This window comes from Tauraco erythrolophus, chromosome 11 (assembly GCF_009769465.1).
Source record: "Tauraco erythrolophus isolate bTauEry1 chromosome 11, bTauEry1.pri, whole genome shotgun sequence".
Classification (NCBI taxonomy): Eukaryota; Metazoa; Chordata; class Aves; order Musophagiformes; family Musophagidae; genus Tauraco; species Tauraco erythrolophus.
The window spans coordinates 21,106,490-21,126,324 of record NC_141475.1 but is presented as its reverse complement, the minus strand read 5'-3'; the positions used below and the strand labels follow the sequence as shown (position 1 = coordinate 21,126,324).

General features: G+C 37.2%; 1 pseudogene; it reads left to right on the top strand.

The window, feature by feature from the left end:
- Positions 1 to 19,835, top strand: part of LOC147528130 (uncharacterized) — a 252,799-nt pseudogene that overhangs the window by 17,100 nt on the left and 215,864 nt on the right.

Sequence of the window (19,835 nt, the reverse complement as noted above, 5' to 3'; positions counted from 1 at the left end):
GCCACACCCATGCTGCTAAAGCAAATGCTAAACCGTGTCCTGCAGGATCTAGCGTGGAGCTGGAAGTAAGGCTAGCTCTGTTTTGTCCTGTTTGTGTCTCTAAATTGAATTCAGAAGTGAGTTGTTTTTTTTTTAATATATCCTTATATATTTTCTTAAATTTGTGAATGTGTTTGGTTTCTTTTGTTTCTGTAGTGATGTAAAGCTAATTTAGATCAGTTTCTGTATGTGTTCAAAAGCGCGCTGTGTTTTAACCTGTGTTTCCTCCAATGCTCTCTTATGGGAGTCTCAGTGTGTAAATTGAGTTTCCTTTGATATAAGTGGCCATAGAGTAATTTGGATGGATCTAGGTTGCAAAGCTTTATGTATACTGAATTTAGTTCTCTACTTCAAAAGGAAGCCTACTGTAATGCTGTATTTTCAGAGACTGAAACCTTAATGGATTTTGTTTTTTTTTTCCTTAATAAGGTTTTCGTTTGCTTGGGTAATCTGAGAACTTTCCAAAGGATCTGCAAACAATTAAACCTATGCTTCCAGAACACTTTTTAAGTATTGTTTTTTGATGGGCTTCCCAAGCAAGATACTCTTCAGCTAATTGTAATTTTTTTTTTTAAACTAAGCATTCATGTTTATAGCTACCCTTGTTAATGTTAGCCAATATATACAGACAAAAAATTACACCTAAAAATAGATTATATTAGAAATGCATGCTGATTATCTCAGCCTTACCCATGGCAGAAACAGTTTCCTTAAGACTGAAATCTTGTTATCTTTTATTATGGCTCTACCTAACTTTATCAGAAAGTTTGAACAATATTACAGCTTTTGTGATGCTAATTTGTTTATTTTGTTTAAGATATTTGACTGTTACCTTGGTTCTTTGTTTATAAAGCTGCTGGTCTTGTTCTAACATTTTGAAACCTTTCTTGATCCTCTGGTGTGGGTTTTTTTTTTTTCTGTTCTTAGTCCTTTAACAACCTGATTTGTGTTGGATTATTTTGCCTGGTCAAGTGATCCTACCTACAAAATTTGGTGAATGTGGCATATTAATATTGTATTCTTTGGGTTGGTACAGTCAAATTAAAACAGAAACAACTCATTCCTGGCTATCACATGAAGGAAAAAGTGTAGTTTGTTCCCGAGTGTCCGCACAGCTGACTTTCTTGCTGCTCCATGGCTATGTGTTGAGAGACGACCTACCTTGGTAGTGAAGCCATTGTCTTCAATGTTTTGGAGGCTTGAAGTTATTATATTACAAAACTTTCATGGGATCTCCTTCTGGGCTGTTGTGTTTTGTGGAGGTTTAGTGTGGATTAAGCAGTCCATGATGACGTACATTGTCATAAAGGCGCTGTCAGTGAAATGCTGGTGGTCTTACTATATCTTGCTTCATGAAAGACTTTTGTTTAGTCACAGCAGGACGATGCCTATTTTTAGTCATTACTATTAGGAATAACTTCCCTCTTTCTTCCCCTAGCTCAGTCTATCTCTTTGGTTCTCATCTCAGGCAAAATCTTGCTGCCATTAAATGTCCCGGAGGGTACTGCCATTCATTTAAATTAACTCAAATTCTCCCGTCTTTTTTTTTCCCCTGTAGTGGAAGTGCTTGTTTAATGTTTTCATACCTGTGTGAGACTTTCTTTTCTGTATCCTGCTCTGAAGGACATTCAAAGACATTCATTCTATTAATTTTGACAAGTAAGGCATATGAATAGTCTTATCAGTTCAATCATATAAGTGCTTCTCTTTGAAATCAGCTTGGTGAGTGCTATTTCCTATTTTTGGTTTAAGTTGTTATCTGCCCAAGCTCCTTTAGAACAACAGTCTGGGAAAGTAGGAATATCCAAGCTGCTTCCAAACACCAGTGAGTAATGTGCATTACTGACAAGGAACTTCAGATCTCCTGATTCTGGGAGCGGTGGCCAAATCCCATGTGCTGACAAGGCCAGAGGTTGTGACAGTGAAAGGTTCCATGTCCCAGGAGAAGGTGGGTGTTCTCCCTAGGGAAAATAGTCGGTGACCAGTCCTCTACTCCTGAAGTCATAACTCCATTTCATTTTGATGTTTTACAGTAAAAATAAAATTTTTCTGCATCCAAAAGATTAGATGTCAGTGAGGGAAATTGCATGGATATAACTTGATGAATTGGACTGATTTCTCGGAAGTATGGTAATAGACTTCTGCTCCCTGCTCAATTGTTGAAACTAATGCCCAGGTTAGCTACCAACTTCAGTGTCCTAGTTAAATGAGTGCAGTGACTTCAGGCCTTGTCTAAAGACATCTTTTTTTTTTTTTTTACCTCAAAAGTCACCACAGCTGCAACTAACTGATAATAACCGAAGTATTTGTAGATACCACCATAGGGATAAAAAATCAGCAATGAATGGGCATAAAGACTGAAATTAGAATTCGATACAACTGTGTCGAAATATGTTACTAGGAACAGAAGTGACTAGGCTAAGATATTTAAGAAAAAATGAGGATTTTTTTAAAGTGTTTCTTAAAAATATGTCTTTAAATAGAAGAACCAGTTCTTTAAGCTTTGTATTCCAATACAGGAAAGCTGTCTTTACCACACCTTGTAATTGTCACTGTGTAAGTGTTCTAGTAAACTCATTTATTTTGTGAATAATAAATTCCCAGATGAAACACCTAATATGAAACGGTCCCTAATAAGTTTTTATAATTGTATGAGATCTCACTCAAAATCTGAACTGCATATAAAATGTTTTTTTTGTTAACTTTTTGAGTTTTTTCTAGTGGAATTGAAAAATGTGATAAAATGAATTTTGGGGTAATCATATTGTTTAATTCATACTTCGTTAAATTCAAACTAATTTAATTCACTAGTTCGCTAACCATTACATTCCTCTGTAAAAACAAAACATTAAAAGAAATCCATTCCAGTCTTGTTTTTTATTTTTAGCACATGGGTAAACACAAAGTTCTCCAGATGCTTTCTACTCCTCTAGTTTTGCTTTCAAGGCATGTATGTAATTGTGTATTCGTGTTGTGGTAATTGAAACAGGACTTATCAGAATGTGGAAATCACTTGTGTTAGCCCGGAGCATAAAAGTAAGTCTAGTTAAAGAATAACATGCAACCATACTATTGGCTGAAAGTTGACATTGCCAGAGGTTATACAGAGAGAGATGCTTATTTCATTTGTTTAATTAGTATCTAAGAAGCTTTCCAAGTATTAAGATTACTGAGCATTGTGTCTTCATGTGTTGGAATATCTACTTCATAGTATGAGGTTTTTTTATACTTGATGCTGTAGTCCTGTGTGTGAGCAGATTCATTCTCATTTCAGAAGTTCAGAGACACTTGCAATGAGGTTTCATGTGTGGTTAATGCACCTCAAGTTTGGAAGGGAAAGGGTAAGAGGACGGTTTAGGAAGAGAGGTACACAATTGTTACTAACCCTTTGAGGACAGGACAGGGCCATAATTGATTCTGTTTGGCTTAGAGATCATTCTGACTTTAGAAAGTTTGAAGAAAACTTACTTTAAATCTTGACATCTGCAACAGTTTTAACAGGATTTGATGGAATTATATTTTCAGCTACTTTAGTGTTTTATTATTTTGAGATAAAAGATTAAGTGGGGAAAAGTCTAGAAAAAAACCTAAGAGATTGTCTTAAATACAGAATCTTTTATAACTAAACCATTCCTGACAGACATTTGTCTAATCAGTTTCCAAAGCTATCGAAGGGTTGTCTGTTTTCCTTGCACCTCTGGAGAAGAGGAGGCTCCGGGGTGACCTTATAGCGGTCTTCCAGTACCTCAAGGGGGCCTACAAGAAAGATGGGGAGAGGCTGTTCAGGAGGGCCAGTTGTGATAGGACAAGGGGTAATGGTTTTAAAATAGAGGGAGGTAGATTCAGGTTGGATATTAGGAAAAAATTTTTTACCATGAGAGTTGTAGAACACTGGAACAGGTTGCCCAGAGAGGTGGTGGATGCTCCATCCCTGGAGACGTTCAAGGCCAGGTTGGATGAGGCCCTGAGCAACCTGATCTAGTTGGAGATATCCCTGTTCCTTGCAGGGGGGTTGGACTAGATGACCTTTGAAGGTCCCTTCCAGCCCTAACGATTCTATGATTCTATGATTCTATCTGGCTTTACTGCAAAGTTTTTTAAATGTTTTAATGTTGCTGGAATATAAGTGCATATTTCTGTTGTGTTAAAGTGATGGCTTTTTTTTGAAGCCTTTCCTAGAATAAGGTCCAATATTTCAGTCTTTTCTTGCACGTTATTTTCTAGTCTGCTACTCTTTCAAATTAACTACATCTTATTTTTATCCCATAGCCAGTGTCCACAACTAAACAGTAATTCATTTAAGGCCTTATCAAAAGGAAGTAAAGCAAAAAGATCGTTTCAGGTGGCATTGAGGGCATGCTTTATTCTGTCTATATGATATGACAGAATATATGACTCCAGTATGATACCTGCTTTTTTATTTGCAATAGCTCTGTAGGTTCAGGTTTAACTGCTGATCCAGATCCTTTAGTGCAGAACTGTTACACCATTTCTCAACATATATTTCTGCAGTTGATTATTTTTGAGAGTAAGAAATAACGTACCTATCTTGAAAATGTAGTTAATCTTATTCAAACCATTTCTAACAAGATCTTTCTGGACTCTGATTGTGTCCCCCAGTGTGTCTGCAGACCTTCCTAGCTTAGACCTACTCTCAAACATTATGAGCGCAGTTTCTCTTCTGTCAAGAGTAATGATGAAAACAAAGAATGGTACTGGATTCAGTGCTGGCTAAGAGCTCCATTTGATGCCTTTTTCCTTTTAGACAGTAAATCACTGACACCTATAGTATTACTTTTTTCTATCACTACTTATTTTGTAGTAATATCATTTAGATGAAGTTTCTTGGTTAGACTAGGACACAGCCCTGTATGATGATGCCAAAAGTCTTCCTTTCCTTCCAAAAATCAGGAAATGTTACATCAATGATTTTCCATACTATGAGGTTTGCTACCTTGTTATGCCTTGCTCTTGATGAATCCATGCTCACTCATTTAGTTTTTCTTGTAGGTGACTTACAAACTGTAAAAGTAAAGAAAGCCAAAGTAACCAGGCTATATTTTCTTCCTCCTCCTTTTAAGGCACACGTTATTTTTGCTCTTTTAAAGGCGTTTGTACCCATAACCATTCATCCTGTGCTTTCAGAAATAATTCCAATGATAACAGCTTCCAAGCAGTAACAGTTCTGCTATTCATCCACTTCCCTAAGATGTTGGGGAAATTTAATATGGCATAGCCAATTTTGAATGATTGGACCTACATATTTTTCCTAATCTTTTCATTCTCTTTTCTGTCCTGATATTGTCCTGCTTCTTTTTTTTTTTTTTTTTTTACTTCTTTTTTTTGATACCTTTTAATTGTGGAAGCCAGTGATTACAATTGAGCTTCTTAGTAACAACTGTCAATAAAGCAGTAAACACTTTGGACTTCTTGTCACAGTATATTGATAGTTTGCTTTCACCTTCAAGCTGCTGGCCAACCAGGAGTTTGCCTCGATCCTCCTCTTAATGCTGAAGTGTACTTGTAGAATTCCTTTTTGTCCTTTGTCTCTTGCTAGTTGTACCTCAATTTATTTGTTCACTTTTCCGGCGCAGCCTTTTCATGCTCATGCTATTCTTTTATACTTGTATTTGACAGTTTCCACTTTCAGATGTTTACATCTTATGCCTGAAGTCAATGAAGAAATTAAGAATGCTAACTTTAAAATTCTGAGTGTTCTGGAAATGGCTTCCCAGCAAGTCATTTTGCATGTCATAGTGTAGCAATCAAAATGAACCGAACCACTTAAATAGAACTTTTATTGTACAAATGGGAGCGAGTTACTGGCAGAGCACTCTCTTGTCTTGTGTCATTAATGTATCTGCACTACCTGAAATTATTTAGCAGGCATTTGTAGTTTTGTGGTTAGAAGCCACAAAACAAGCAAGCTTATGTTTTCACTTTCTCTGACCTATAGCATTGCTTCCTCAAATGCTATTAACACTGCTTGGGTTTAGCAATCACAGTGATTTAAAATGTTAATGGTATGTGACAGGCTCTTTACAGGTATTAGCTCTCTTCCTGCCTAGTACAATTAAAACTGATAATGAACCTTCTACAACCCTAAAGGAGGGAAACTATAAAATGCTATTTTTTTAAAAAAAGAAAAACAATTATATTCTAATATGCCTAAAAAGACTTTGAGAGAGATATACAGGCATGTAGCGTCATTTATCTAGTTACTGCAAAATAACCTGAGGAAACATGAGGAATGGTTTTACTGGGTATAGGAAATAGGGAAGTCGATGGATGTTGAGGGTAACAGACCCTGTTTATTCTGCAGGTCTCTTGTGCTGAGATTATGGATTAGAGGAAAATCTTGACAATGAGTTTGATGTGGAAGCTGAGAACAAACCAAACACATCTCAGCCAAAAGCCACTGGAAACAGATCTTGTGGCTTTACTGCAAGGGGAGTTATTCTTGAGGTTTTCACACATTTTATAATTACATCACTTAAGTGGACATTTCTTATTCAGAGTGCTCTTTGAATTATTTTCATTGGCTTTGGCAATGACTCTGTTCCCCGGAATCAGTATGTCCAAACAGATCGAGTGCTTACAGGAGCACAGAATGCAGAATTTAAGCTTAAAAAGAGCTTTGTTCATTTACCTGAGAAGTTTAATTTAGATTAACGTATGTTGTCATTCAAAAGTGAAATAACTATTCAGAAATTCTCATGAAAACTGCTTTAGGGGATATCAATTCTGGTTATTACCGGAGCTCACTATTTGACAATTATCAAAAATTAAGCCAGCCTTTGGATCAACAATGTTTTGCAGTCTAAAAATCATCTCAAATGTTATTAATTCTGTCTCCTTGTACCAGTTACTGATGCTTTTGCCCAGAAGTAAGTGCTCATCAGGATCCAAACTTGTAATACAAAAATAGCCGTTTAGCGCAAAAAGTAACTGGTTGGGCAACAATACTTTATCGTTATGGAGAAGTCCAGAGTGGGAAATACAGCACGTACTTTTAGATAAATAGTACTGTTGTTGGAGCAACAGGACTGGGTTTGGAGTTGGGTTCCTGTTCCTTTCTGCCTATGAGAGCAACGTAAGCAGCAGTAGCATGGCCAAATGTAATGAAGCCCCTTTCTAGGCAGGTCTGCAAGGATAGGAAGTGGAATGTAAAGGCACGGACCTTTACCATTAAGGTTTACCACAACATTATAATATGGAGGTGTGAGTGGAGTCCTGCTTAAATAAGCAAAGCAAAACAGAAAAAAAAAAAAAACGTGTCATAGGCTTTTGATTAATTCTCCAGTGTGCATTACAAGACGACTAATTACGTGTGCCCTGTATGAGATGCGTTCTGTGGGTCAAGTCTGTCTATGTCTTAGTGGCTGTCAATGCTTGCTGAATTGTTTCTTCTGAAGTGTGTTGTTGCATCTGTGTGTCTTTCTTGATGTGTTGCCTTGCTTCCAACTTTTAATATGGAGTACTCAAACAATATTGATGCTGTAACAAAATGTATTTGTTTGAGCTATATTTTTTTCAAATAGATCTTAAGATTCAATTTGCCTTTCTCACTGCTACTGAGCACAGAGACAATACTTTCAGAGAGCTATCCGCAATGATTACAAGAGCTCTTTCTTCTGTAAGTACTCAGTAGAGCCCCTTATAGAGGATGTAAAGTTGGGATTAATTGCTAATCTTGTAGTAATCATCAGTGCATCTCTGGGATAATGGAAAGATACCATTACCACTAGGACTTCTACTAATTTCAGATATCGTGTCACATATTTGAGCTACTTGGAGGTATGTGCTCTGGCAGCGATTCTCGGTTTTTTGTGTTGGCAGCCAAAGCTTAACACATAGTGCTGTTGTTTTGCCTGTCTTCATCTTGTCTTTACTTCCAAAAACAGTGTTTACGATGAGTTATTTAATGTTTCTGTGTTACAATTAATGTACATTTGTTTTCAGTAGGGCTCAGTCTGTAATTCAACAATCCATTGGCTTCTGCAGCAAAGCTGCGGTTCAGAAGTTCCTCCCCTGCACCAGTTTGTAGCCTCTCATCTGTTCTATCTAGCTGTGTCTGGATCTTACCTTGCTAAAAACTGTTCAGTTTTAGCCTGGATTATTTCAGTGTCTTTACATAAATACTGTTATGCAGACAGGTGGATCTGTGATCTGTGGCAAAGTGCCATGAATCACTGGCTAGCTTTGTTTTTGAAATTGCAGTATCACTGCGCTGATAGGGCTGAAAGGAGAAATTGCTAAATATCTCAGAAAACTTGGCACATACTGACTTCTTCGTGGTGGTGTAGCTGGGACTTGAAACCAAATTCTAGGCTGCTGTCCTCTCCCCTGGTGTGATGAAAGTAGACTGCTGGGGACCGTTTACACTTGAGCTGCTGTTAACTGTATGTAAGGGGAATTCTCAGCTGTCTAGTGTCGTGGGAGGGGATATCAACACTTTAACATCTTATGGGAAATTTCAACAGGGTAAAGATGTATCAGGAACCATAGTTTTTTGTATAAAAGTCTTCTGGGTAATTGAGTTTCTATCTGTACAGCAAACTGGAGGAAATCTTTACCCTGACAAAAATCAGTGAACATTTTGCTGCTATATATTTGGTTTCAGGAGAGCAAATGTTTCATGCTCTTTATCTCTAACTGATCGGCAAAGCTGAATGCTAATGTTAGAGAAGGGTCTTCATCTCCTAGGAAGCAGCAGAAGAAATGCAGATAATATACTTGTAAGGGTACCTAAACATATCATGGGCATTTTATATGCTGTTTTGCACACTGGATGAAATTACACGCCATCTTAGTGAAAGAAACAGATGTCAAGTCTTTCAAGCTCTGGGGAATGTTCTTGTTATATAACTCAGTTGTCCAACTTTCACTTATTTGGCAAGGTTTTGCATAAAGGTATACTGACCCTCCTGATTGTAGCTATTCCCGTAATTTGATTATAAATGTCATGCCTATGAGAATCCTTTCTGCCTATGATGCTACGTAGAATCCTTTCTGTGTGTGGCTACAGCTCTTGGAAGTTCTATATTAAACTCAGTACTGTTGTTACTCGTGAATGAAATACTGGAGCAGTGTTGGAGGAAAAAGTACGTGGAAGGATTTGAGGCAGAACATGGCAAAGCAAAGGCTGCAATTATCTGCAGCTGAAAACAAGTAGCTTTTAATATGTCCATTCACCTAAGAAGGGAGGGAGAATTATAGACCACATGCTCTTTCTTTCCCTTTTTCTATCATTTCTCCTCTTCTTTTTCCTCTATACAGTTTATCACCCATAATTTCAGGATGTGTTTTGTTTCTTTAAGCTGTTTTATCTGTAGGCTTATGAGGTCAGTCATGTGTGAATTCTTTTGTTAGTCACCTCACCTTTTGCCTTGATGATAGAAAATTGATCAGGCCTAAAGTACAAGTTCAATAGACAACCCCCTTGGTCCTTTGTCTAGGAGAATAGCTACCATTGAAGGCCATGAGCAGGTTGCTATTAATATGACAGCCTGCTCTATCTCCCACTGTAATTTATAATGAAATACCTAATCTCCATTATTTTGATCCAAGCAGGCGATCCCATGAAAAAGTCTTTTCATCCAGTTCCCAATGGCAGCTACATGAGAAATGGCAAACCAATAATTTTTGTCAAGTTTTTTAAGCCAACAGAAATGCTTTTCCACTGCTACAGTTTCAAAAGGCACAGATAAAGCTCATTCACTGAGATGAATGAAAAAGCCATCTGGGGTTTTTCTTTTTGACTTCCTTTCCTTTTCTCCATCCTTGTAATCAAATTTGAGCAAAATCAAATGGGGCTTTCTATGAAAGTACCTTTTGTTGATCTGAACGAGCTGGTAATTTACAAAATACCCTTCCTTTGTGAGGAAGGCTAAAGAAAAAAAAGAATCAGTAGCTTTTAAAGCTGGGCCTTGGTGGGACTCTAAATGCAGTGAAAGCAGTCTGTGTTGAGAGATTGAAATGCATTTCAAAGCCAGGCCTGAGTCAGGGTACAGGGAAGAAAAAACCTATGTGCGTTTTATAAGAAGAAAAACCTGAATGGGAAGGGGAAAAGAGAGAGAGAGGAAAAAATCTGGATAATACATTAATCATTATTTTGGAAATTGTCTTCCTTACTGACACATACTGCGTAGCTAGTGATTGAGAACTTGGATTTTTGTTCTATTATAGGCGTCTCAACATTTGTCTGTGCTGCTTTAAAGTTTGAGAGGCAAGGATCCTTGAACACTGCTGGACTACGTTTCAAATGTGTATATATATTTTTTCAACTTTGCTTTTTTTGGTTTTCTTTTTTTTTTTTTTTCCAACCTTGCCTGTGAAGTATTATGGGGGAAAATACTTGCAGGAAAGCTGAGTTTATTCTTTTTGGCATGCTAATGTTTATTTTTATTGTATTTCTGCTTACCAGATTTCCTAATGGTAATTATTTCCCATCGAGTCAGACCGAAGGACAATGTGGACACCTAACAAACAGTAAGTTTATGCCTTGTTTTTGTTATTCGTATTTCACGATTAATGTGGAAAGGCTGAAAATGTTTGATTAACTGCAAATTCTGTGTTGTAAGAATGTTGTACAGCTGTACGAGTCTATTAACGTGAAATATTGATGTGGTTTAACTCTTCTCATCTCTGTTACCATAACTGTTTAGTCAGATACAGATAAGTGCATTGTTCTGTGTTGAAGATAATACAGCTTGTGAAATAAACACTAATTTACATGTCACAGTCAAAGATGTGAGCAAGCCTAGCCCATATTTTAATCTTTTCATATTTACAGACTTGCTTAGAATGTAGAATGTTTCCCATTTCTCCCTCCACTTGTGCTTTGATTTGGGATATAAATGCATTTTAAAATCAAGCTTCCTGGTTGCATAGTATAAAATATTACCAGTAATTTAACAAAAATGTAAGCATTCATACTATAAGTTCGGGAGGATATTTTTATTTTTTAAGAAAGCAGCTTGTGTTATTTTTAGCTTGGGTTATGCTGTATTCTGGTAGGAAGAGTAGAGCGGTATGAATGTTACTGGCTAAGATCTTATTGTTGTTGTTAGTGAAGCACTAGTAAAACCACGTTGGCTTTTCAGTTATACTTTGAATAGAGAAACCATGGAAATAATTTAAAACTGTGAACTTTCAGTTATAAGCTGTTTGTTTTAGATGAGATGGTACGAGACATGATTTGTTTTGTATTCCTAATGCATATGTGTGTACAATGTTGTGACATCAACTTAGAAAGCATACTACAAGAAAACAGACCAGGATAAGTCTTTTGCTTTTTAACGTTACCAAAAATCCAAAGTCAACCATATGAAGTTGGAGTGTGGTTTCCATTAATGAGATCCCCAGTTATTTAACAAATAGCTTCCAAAGTATTTTCTTTGATGTAACCCGATGTGATTGAATTGGAGAATGTCAAGAAGTCACTTTTGTGTCTGAATTAATTTCTCACTCCTAGTTCTTACTATCCTATTCACTTTCCATTTCCTACAGGATTTGTTTTCTCACATGGTTTTGAGCCATTTGCTGCCTCCTAATGACTGATTTATAAAACAGCAAACATGGAATATTTCCAAAAAACTTTTTCTGGAACTATCACTGCTGCATATTTTATGGTTGTCTACCATTTTTTATATATCTACAATTGACAAAGAAATTCATGAAATTAATAACTTTGCTCTTTGATATTTTTAACTGAACAACAGAAACTTTCCACCCTGAGAAATACAGTATACAGTGCACTAAGGGGAAATTTTCTAGTGCAGGGTATGGAGACAAAGACAGAAGTAGTTGACTTTGAATCATGTCATTTAGATAACGTAAGAATCTGCTTTCACAGGCTTGCATACCAGTATCATATGATGCTTATTTTGGTTAAATGATTGTTTTCTTCCCCTCCCTGCTTTTAAAAATAATAATTACTTTAGTTTTGTTTGTATCTTTCCTCCTTTATACCTTCTTAAACTTTAAGATAGTCTTCATTAAATACCTTGTCAAACCTAATAGTTTTTAATTGATTATTTAACAAATGAAACTAACAAAGCAAGATAGCATCCCTTGTGATCTTATCCTGGTATCAAGGCTTGTTTTCTTACTATGTGCTGTTCCTAGCACAGTGCACCACTAGTTTGCTCAAAAACTTTTGGACCTGTCAAAACATAAATATTAAAATCATATGGGACATGTAAAGAATATAGATTTTTGTCTCTGTGCGATCTTTTCCCTCTTATGAATTCTTTACAGTTTTTAAGGATGTGATCTTTTAAGTAGAACAAATGAATTGGGATGAGAATGTTGAATGGAGTTGTGACTTCGCCCCCTACTCTTTAAGTATATTTATGGATAATGCTCTAAACTTTTCCCTAGATTGAGTTGCACTCAGTGACAGTGCTCCATTTGTGGCAGAATGTTTGTCAACTACTGTAAGGTTCTTAAACATGGGTTGGATCTGACAGGAGTATTCCCAGCTTTACCTGATCTCAAGTTGCCAAGTCTTATGCTTGAACCTTTCAGGATGAAGCGCATTTTGCGTTAAGAGTATGATGAATTAGGAGAGGCTCATAGCAACAAATGACTGCAACTTTTTTTGAGAATGTGTATAATTATGTACTTAATTTGTGTGCATAATTATTACAGTCTCTGATTTGAATCTCTGAGTGGAGTTTACAGTAATGAAACAATGAAATGGAGAACTGAAGTTAAATCAAGTATGTTAAAAACTACTTTTAGAGAACATAATCCAGTGCAGCATAAACTGAACAAGGAAATGACCGCTGTGGCAGGGTAGCAACACCATGGGTGAGCTGTTCTATCTGTTGAAGTAGCTGTTGAAAAGAAGTAGATAATTCTAGTGCCCAAGGTTAGCGTGTTTAATCAGATGGTTTGGGTGTTTAATCAGACTGAGTTGGATTGGGATGGGAAAAGATTTTCAACGGACTTTTCAGTGGCTTTTCGTTTGTTTTTTTTTTTTTTAATGTCTGAAACAGCAAGAGGTGGGGACAAAGGACAATAATTCCTGAGTCTCATGTGCCCTCTAGGGTTCTGCATTGCCTGCAAGAAACACTTTTCCTTCCAGCTAAATTTTTCAGTCACTGAACACTAAAAGTGTACTCATCCTTAGTGAATATACGTAGCAGCTTATGGTGTAACTGGGTTCTTACAAAGATTGTAAGGAAATGCAGAGCTAGGCAGTCTCAGAACTGGAGGGAGTCTCTTAGAGGAAAACAAAAGGAGAAGAAGGCTACAGAAAGATATGGGAATTGGAGTGAGTATAGTGTGTTAAAGAACAGATAAGAGAAATTCAGAGTGGTGGGTGGTGTCGAGATAACAAAAGGGCATTAACACTTATATGTCCCTGGGCCTAGGCCTTCTCCTCAAGGTCCTGACCATCATTTAGATTCACTGTCCCAGGACTGGATCCTGTATTCAGTTGAAAGTGATGTCTGTGTTCGCATTATCCTAAAAATGGCAATCTTTTAAAGTTGATTTTTCTTTATAATATTGTTACCATTCTGTGTGATCTTTTCCTCTGAAACACTGATAAAGTGAGGCTTCGCACTCAGGCGCTGATGAGTAAAACAGCATATGTCTACAGTAGTGCTCAACAAGCCTGTTTCCAGTTTTCCTGGGGCCAATGCTTAGTGACATCAGATTGGGGGGCTAGGGGGTGTTGTGACATGGTTGATCTTAATTTGGAAAGTAGAGTAACATGCACAGTGTTCTCTTTTGTTCCATGAATTCCATCCCTGAACACCTCTGAATGCTTTCAAAGTTCTTTAAATTTCAGACCTGACTTTCAGTGAGCTTGGAGTTTGTCAGTTAGGGGTGGGACAGTAGTATCAATGCATTAAAGTACTGATAGAGAGTGTTATTGGGGTCACGTAGAACTGTTGTACTAATGACATTCCTGATATGCTGTGAGTTTGGTGTAGTCAGGCCTGTAATGCAGATAAAATTTGCTGTTAACTATGCGGTAAAGTGTGTTCTGTTTTGAGTTGGTGTGTGTGTGTGGTTTGAGGTTTTGTTGTTTTTTAAATAGCTCATTCCTTGTGGATTCATGGAATATCTGCAAAATATCTCAGAAGATTCTTGTTGTTATTTTGAGCAGTTACCTGGACTTTCCATTTAGTCAGATTTGACTGTGGATAGCAAATGCTTTTCTTTATTTGAAAGGTAACCCAGAAGTTGGTGCTCTTGCAGAGTATTTCTGGGCTTATATATTAAATTCCATAAAAAGACAAAATAGTCCAATAAATTTCTACATGTAACCCGTTGTAGTCCATCCAGTGACTAAGAATGTTCAAGATCTGAGATAAAAATTTTTCGTCAAACTAGTCTTGAAAAATATCTTTTTATTTGCAAATTTCTTGTAGAATACATTGCTGTCCAGTAGAGTAATGGTGTCTGGATAATGCTGCTTTAGAATACTTTGTTTCTAAAGTTTTATGCTTTTGTTTTGAGTGGAACAAAACTTCTGAAGCACAGAGTGTTGGAATTCATTGCAGAGCACAAGTGCTTATAATGTGGCCATCACCCACAATGTCAGTGAAATGAAATGAGCTGGTTCTGTCCTCTCCTGACAATTTGTCCTCTCCTGACAATTTGTCCTCAGACTTAGAAAGCTGGCAGATAAGGGCAGAAAAGGACAAAGGGGTCTAGTAATGGCTCTGTGAAAAAAAAAAAAAAAAAAGTGACTCTTCTTGTTTTGAAGGTAGTTTAAATCAATTATCCTGAGTTGAGCAGTGGTTAATTTTGAGTGGGAGCAAGTCACGGGCTGGAAGATCCCAAGTGCTGTTGCTTTATCATGTCCATTTCTTGCTGTCAAAAGGAGAGTCTGTGGTAGATTGCAATACCTGCTTCTGGTGAAGATGCTATGAGTTTCATGTGATGTAAATAACTTTAGCCATAGTTCCTTAGCAGTGTGCAACAGGAGTCAGTTGCTTAGAGAGGCAGCAGGTAACATCTGCCAGAGTGGCAGTATCTTGCTGGAGCTCCAGTAGCCTCTCAGGCCAGCAAACTCCTTAACTGTGGAATTGCTCTGTTTGAAAGACAGTGTACTCAGTGCTAAAATGCTGCATTAATGCTTGGGATGGCTATGCCTGGATTCTACTGACAACTGCGTTCAGTTAGTTTCAGCCAATTATATAAAATGTATTTTTGGAGCCTGAGACAAAAGACTATCTGTTAAAGCAAAGGGCAAGCCCGGACTCTGGAGGTGTAAAGTCCTTTCTCTGTGTTTCTGTGACAAATAAGACTTTATAGAAAGAAAAACACGACTAGTTTTGAGATCATAGGATGCCGTGTGTGTTCCGTTTACAACTCTATGTACGTTACTGCATCTTAGATTGCTGTTTGCAATAAACTGTTACGTAAGTATTAGTGGGTGGAATTTGACTGAAATCATCCAAATCCTAGATTAGGGATTTATAGGGTTGCTTCCTGTTCCTTATATTTGAAACTGAAGAATATTATGATGTACCAAGGATATGTATCTTGGGTATTATTTTTTTCATGTCATTCATTTTCTTATATTCCTTTCCAACACTGTCTTCTCTTTCTTTACTGCTCTGTGCATCTGAGAGTTTTCTAGGCTACTGATTGATGACTTTGACATCTGTTTATATATGTAGTAAAGACCCAGTTCTTGACTGAAGATTCTAGGTGCTTCTGTGCCTTCTTACCTGTGAAAGCAGAGCAGTATTTTTGTTAGCCTCATTTATATGTATAAATATAATTGTAACAGGAAAATAATATCTGACTGGCAATCTCAACTTCAAAGGTCATGTTTAGCATTGATGCTATGCTTTTTCAATTAAGATTAAGGAAGGATAACTTCATGGGTAATAGCAAAATAAAGACGTTTTATCAGGCTGATGCAAGCCTTCTGCATGTTGTGAAAATGTGCTGATTATAATATGACACTATTTTCCTAACCTAACTTTGCAGATCCACGAGCTTGATCTGGTACTGTCAGTAAAATACTTTTAAATCTAGTGGGAGCTGGTACAGCTGTGCGAAGAGCTCTTGAAATATTTGGCCACTTCTAGGATTTGTGCTTGCTATGTGAAGTGATTAAGATCATCACTGCCCATTTTGTGGTTAGCAAGATACTTGTTAGGAATTCTCATCATTCTTTATTTCAAAAATAAAAAGTAATAGAAACTGACTAAGAATATTAGACTAAGTTCCATCATGATTCCATGGTGGTTACATCTGACAGCGTATGATGGTACCTCTTGAGTTAGCAACATGTATGTAGTTGAATTTGATTTATTTATGCACACAGAAAACATAAACATCCTTGTGCAAAAAACGCTCAAAAGAGTATAAGGGAGCAAATCCTTCTGAGAGCTCTGTCTGTTCTCTCAGCTATTGTGCTGTAATGCCTCGTATTTCTTTGCTTGAACATCTCTCTGAGGCTTCTCTCATCGAAGCTTTGCAGTGCAGCCTTTCTGGCGTCCGTCGGGTCTGACAGGTAGGTGTGACTTGTCTTATGCACGCTGGTAACAGTGCGAGTCAGTTGGAAGCATCAAATAGGTGGGGAGCAAATATGGATTAGAGGGAAATTTTGAAACTATTTTGTAAAACAGGTATGCAGATTAATAACTACATAATATACAGAGAATGTAGCTGTATTTGAGAGCCGGGGAAAATTAGAACAATTGACAGAAACAAGTTGTAATCTGGAGACTTTTCCCCTGTGAAATGCATGCAGCAAGGGGCTGAGGTCTCATTTTAGTTTTGTATATATTTTGTAACATTTTTAAGCTGAAATTTTTCCAGAAATTAATGTTCATTTGAGTGTTTTTTTTAGTCAACTATATTTGACTTCGTTTGTGGAAAAAGCATAGCCTGCATATGCAAGAGAAATGTATGAGGGGATTGGTAGCATACAAAAGTGGATGAAGGAAATTGTCAAGTCAGAGTAAACCCTGAATGGATTTGTAGCAGAGAGTGAAGTTAAAGTGTATTTGATTTAAAACAGAATAAGCAACATCTTTTTTTGCTTGCTATGTAAATTCAACCCGTTAAAGATAAATGAAAAAGAGAAGTTATGGAATGAAAAGCACAGATTGAATGTTTGGGTGGGAGTGAAAGTAGGAGTTACTGGGTTGGAACAGATTCCTAAAGATCTGTCACATCATACCATTAAAATAAAAAGCTAGACATAGTAATTTTAAGGGGATATTGTGTAAAAGTTGAGAGATATTAATGCAGTAAAGTGCATTGATGAATTCCAAACTTACTGTCTGTTATGTGTATAATACATGCATAATAACTGTAGATAGCAAAATATTTGCTATGTGTACTGGATTGCTTTTAAAGAGAACGATTACAATATCCTAGAAAACTTTGATTCCATCAGCTCCCTCTGTGTGTGCATTTGTTTGTAATTTCATTACATGATTCCTGTAATGGATCGATTTTTGATCAAATTTGTAATATAATCAGACCTTCATAAAGGTTCTGAATTCTTTCATTTTTATGTGCTTGTATTCTTAGCAGCTGCAGTCCTCGTGAGAATGCCAAAGGACGGAGAAATTGCTTCAGTTTCTTTTGTTCTGCCACTGACATCTTAATGGCTGCAAGCAACTCACTTCATTTATCTATTCTCCGCCCATATCTAGTCTTATACTGATAGTATTTTGATGAAAAATAAATACTTAAACACTACAGATAAGAGAGCTGTATAAATTATTAAGATTTTTAATACAGCAGGGTATAAAACTGTACAGTTCTTTTCCGCAGCTAGGTGTTTTGTTCTGGATATTTTGGTTACTACCTGGTTCCCCACACAGTCTTATCTGGGCACTTCACTGTTTATACCTACACTTGCAGCGCCCTATCTTCCCGTTTTATTGTGGGGTCCTTGGATGTAGAAACCAGTTTTTCTTAAGGTATCACAAAACCTTAGAGGAAAGAAGTGAATTGAACTCAGGTCTCCAAGCACTAAATTCTGATCCAGGCTTCCAGGGACAGCCAGCCCGTCTCAAGCTCTCTGTCAGGTGTTGGAAGGTCTTTGTTGACAGTAGGTTGTGCAGCCTTATGTGGACATCCTGTGGAGTTCCCTGTCCCGACTGTTCTTTTCAACGGCTGAAGTGTCAGTTGTCTTGCCGATGATGGATGTGCATCCCTTTGCATGAGAGATACTATCATGTGAAAGGATTTTTTTTATTATTTTTTCTTTTTTTTTTTAGTCTGACAGGAGCCTCTCCAAAAGAGTAAAACAGCAAAGAATGATGCGATGGTATGTTGGGGGTGGTAAGTCCCGTTTGTTGAATGTTTCAAGGGAGTAAGAAACTGGGAAGAAACATGAAGCCGGGATTTTCCCCAGTGCAGAATTGCACCTGGTGTATCATTAAGACGGTGCAATATGCATCTGAAAGTATATCTGAATTTGACAGCAGTATGTATCACTTGTTCTTCCATTCCTTTAATGTTTTAAAAATTTTAGCAAGGAACAAAAACATTTTCTCAAACCGTTTTTTAAGGAAAGAAGAGCCAGGCTTTTTTAATTTAACCTGAATGGTATGATACACATTTAACAAAGCCTGGGAATTCAAAGTGTAGACAGCCATTGTCTTGTCTTAACCCAGTGGTGTGAGTAAAGGATACAGTGAATTTAACTTTGAATTTTCCTGGCTTCTGTCACTTCATGTCACAACCTTAGCATTAGTAATATACTTTTTTTTTTGTCGAGAAAAGGTAGCTGAAAATGTATTTTGACTAGTAAAATTAAGATGATGACACTTAAGTCATAGAAGTTAACTGTGCAATAGTAATGTGTGTCATTTTTTTAATACAAGTGTAATTTTGAGTACTTGGTAACTACTATCTATAGTTACAGAAATATCACCACCTCCTGCCTTTTGGCAAGAAACTGTATTTTAAGCTTTATATATAGACTATACAATGAGAGTGAGGGAGAGACTTTTAACCGAGCATTATACTTTAGTACAGAGCAGGAACTAAATATAGTGGCTATGTCATCACAGCAAGATTGCTTTGTGGCAAAAATACAAAAAATAAAACAGCAGAGTTGTACATTACTGCTGGTACACAGTCATTAGAGATAAATGAAGGTGGTTATAGAAGCAGCTGATTACAGGAGATCCTATCTTGAGTGACAGCAATTGAACCTGAGCAATGTCATTTTGACCACTAGGTCTTGTTCTACTAACTCTCAAACTCTTCTCATTAATCTCACTTTAACTGAGATTGAAGCAACCTATGAGAAACCTGAGATTTCAGCCCTGTGAGAGGGATGCACGCTTTAACCTTAACTAACCAAAGGAGTACTTCTGGCTACTTTTTCCTTGGGTACAGCAGCTATTTAGGCCTCTTGGCAAGCCTCCTATACTTCCCCCTAAGGAGGCAGTAATTGAATCCATTTGCAAAGAAAGGAAGGAGAGAGCAGAAGAAATCTAACGGCTTAGGATGGCTGCTGCCTTCTTCAGTTCCAAGCTGGTCTCTGTCCTTTCTGTCTTCTCTTTCTCCCTTTGCTTGATTTGTTATGAAGAGGAGGAAGAAGCAGCTTGAGGGCTAAAAGTGCAGCTTCTATGCTGCTCCAGAAGGGAGAAATGTGGCTATGGGAAAAACTATATAGTTGCAAGGGCTAGATGAAGGTGAGTAAATGGGAAAGGGAGAAATCAGACTGTTTCTGGGCAGGAAGATGGGCAGATGTTAGTGGCAAACACAGAATACAGGATTTACAATGTTTTTTTAACTCCAAAACCCAAATAGCCTGAAAGTGCAGGTCTATCAAGAGCCTGTGCAGA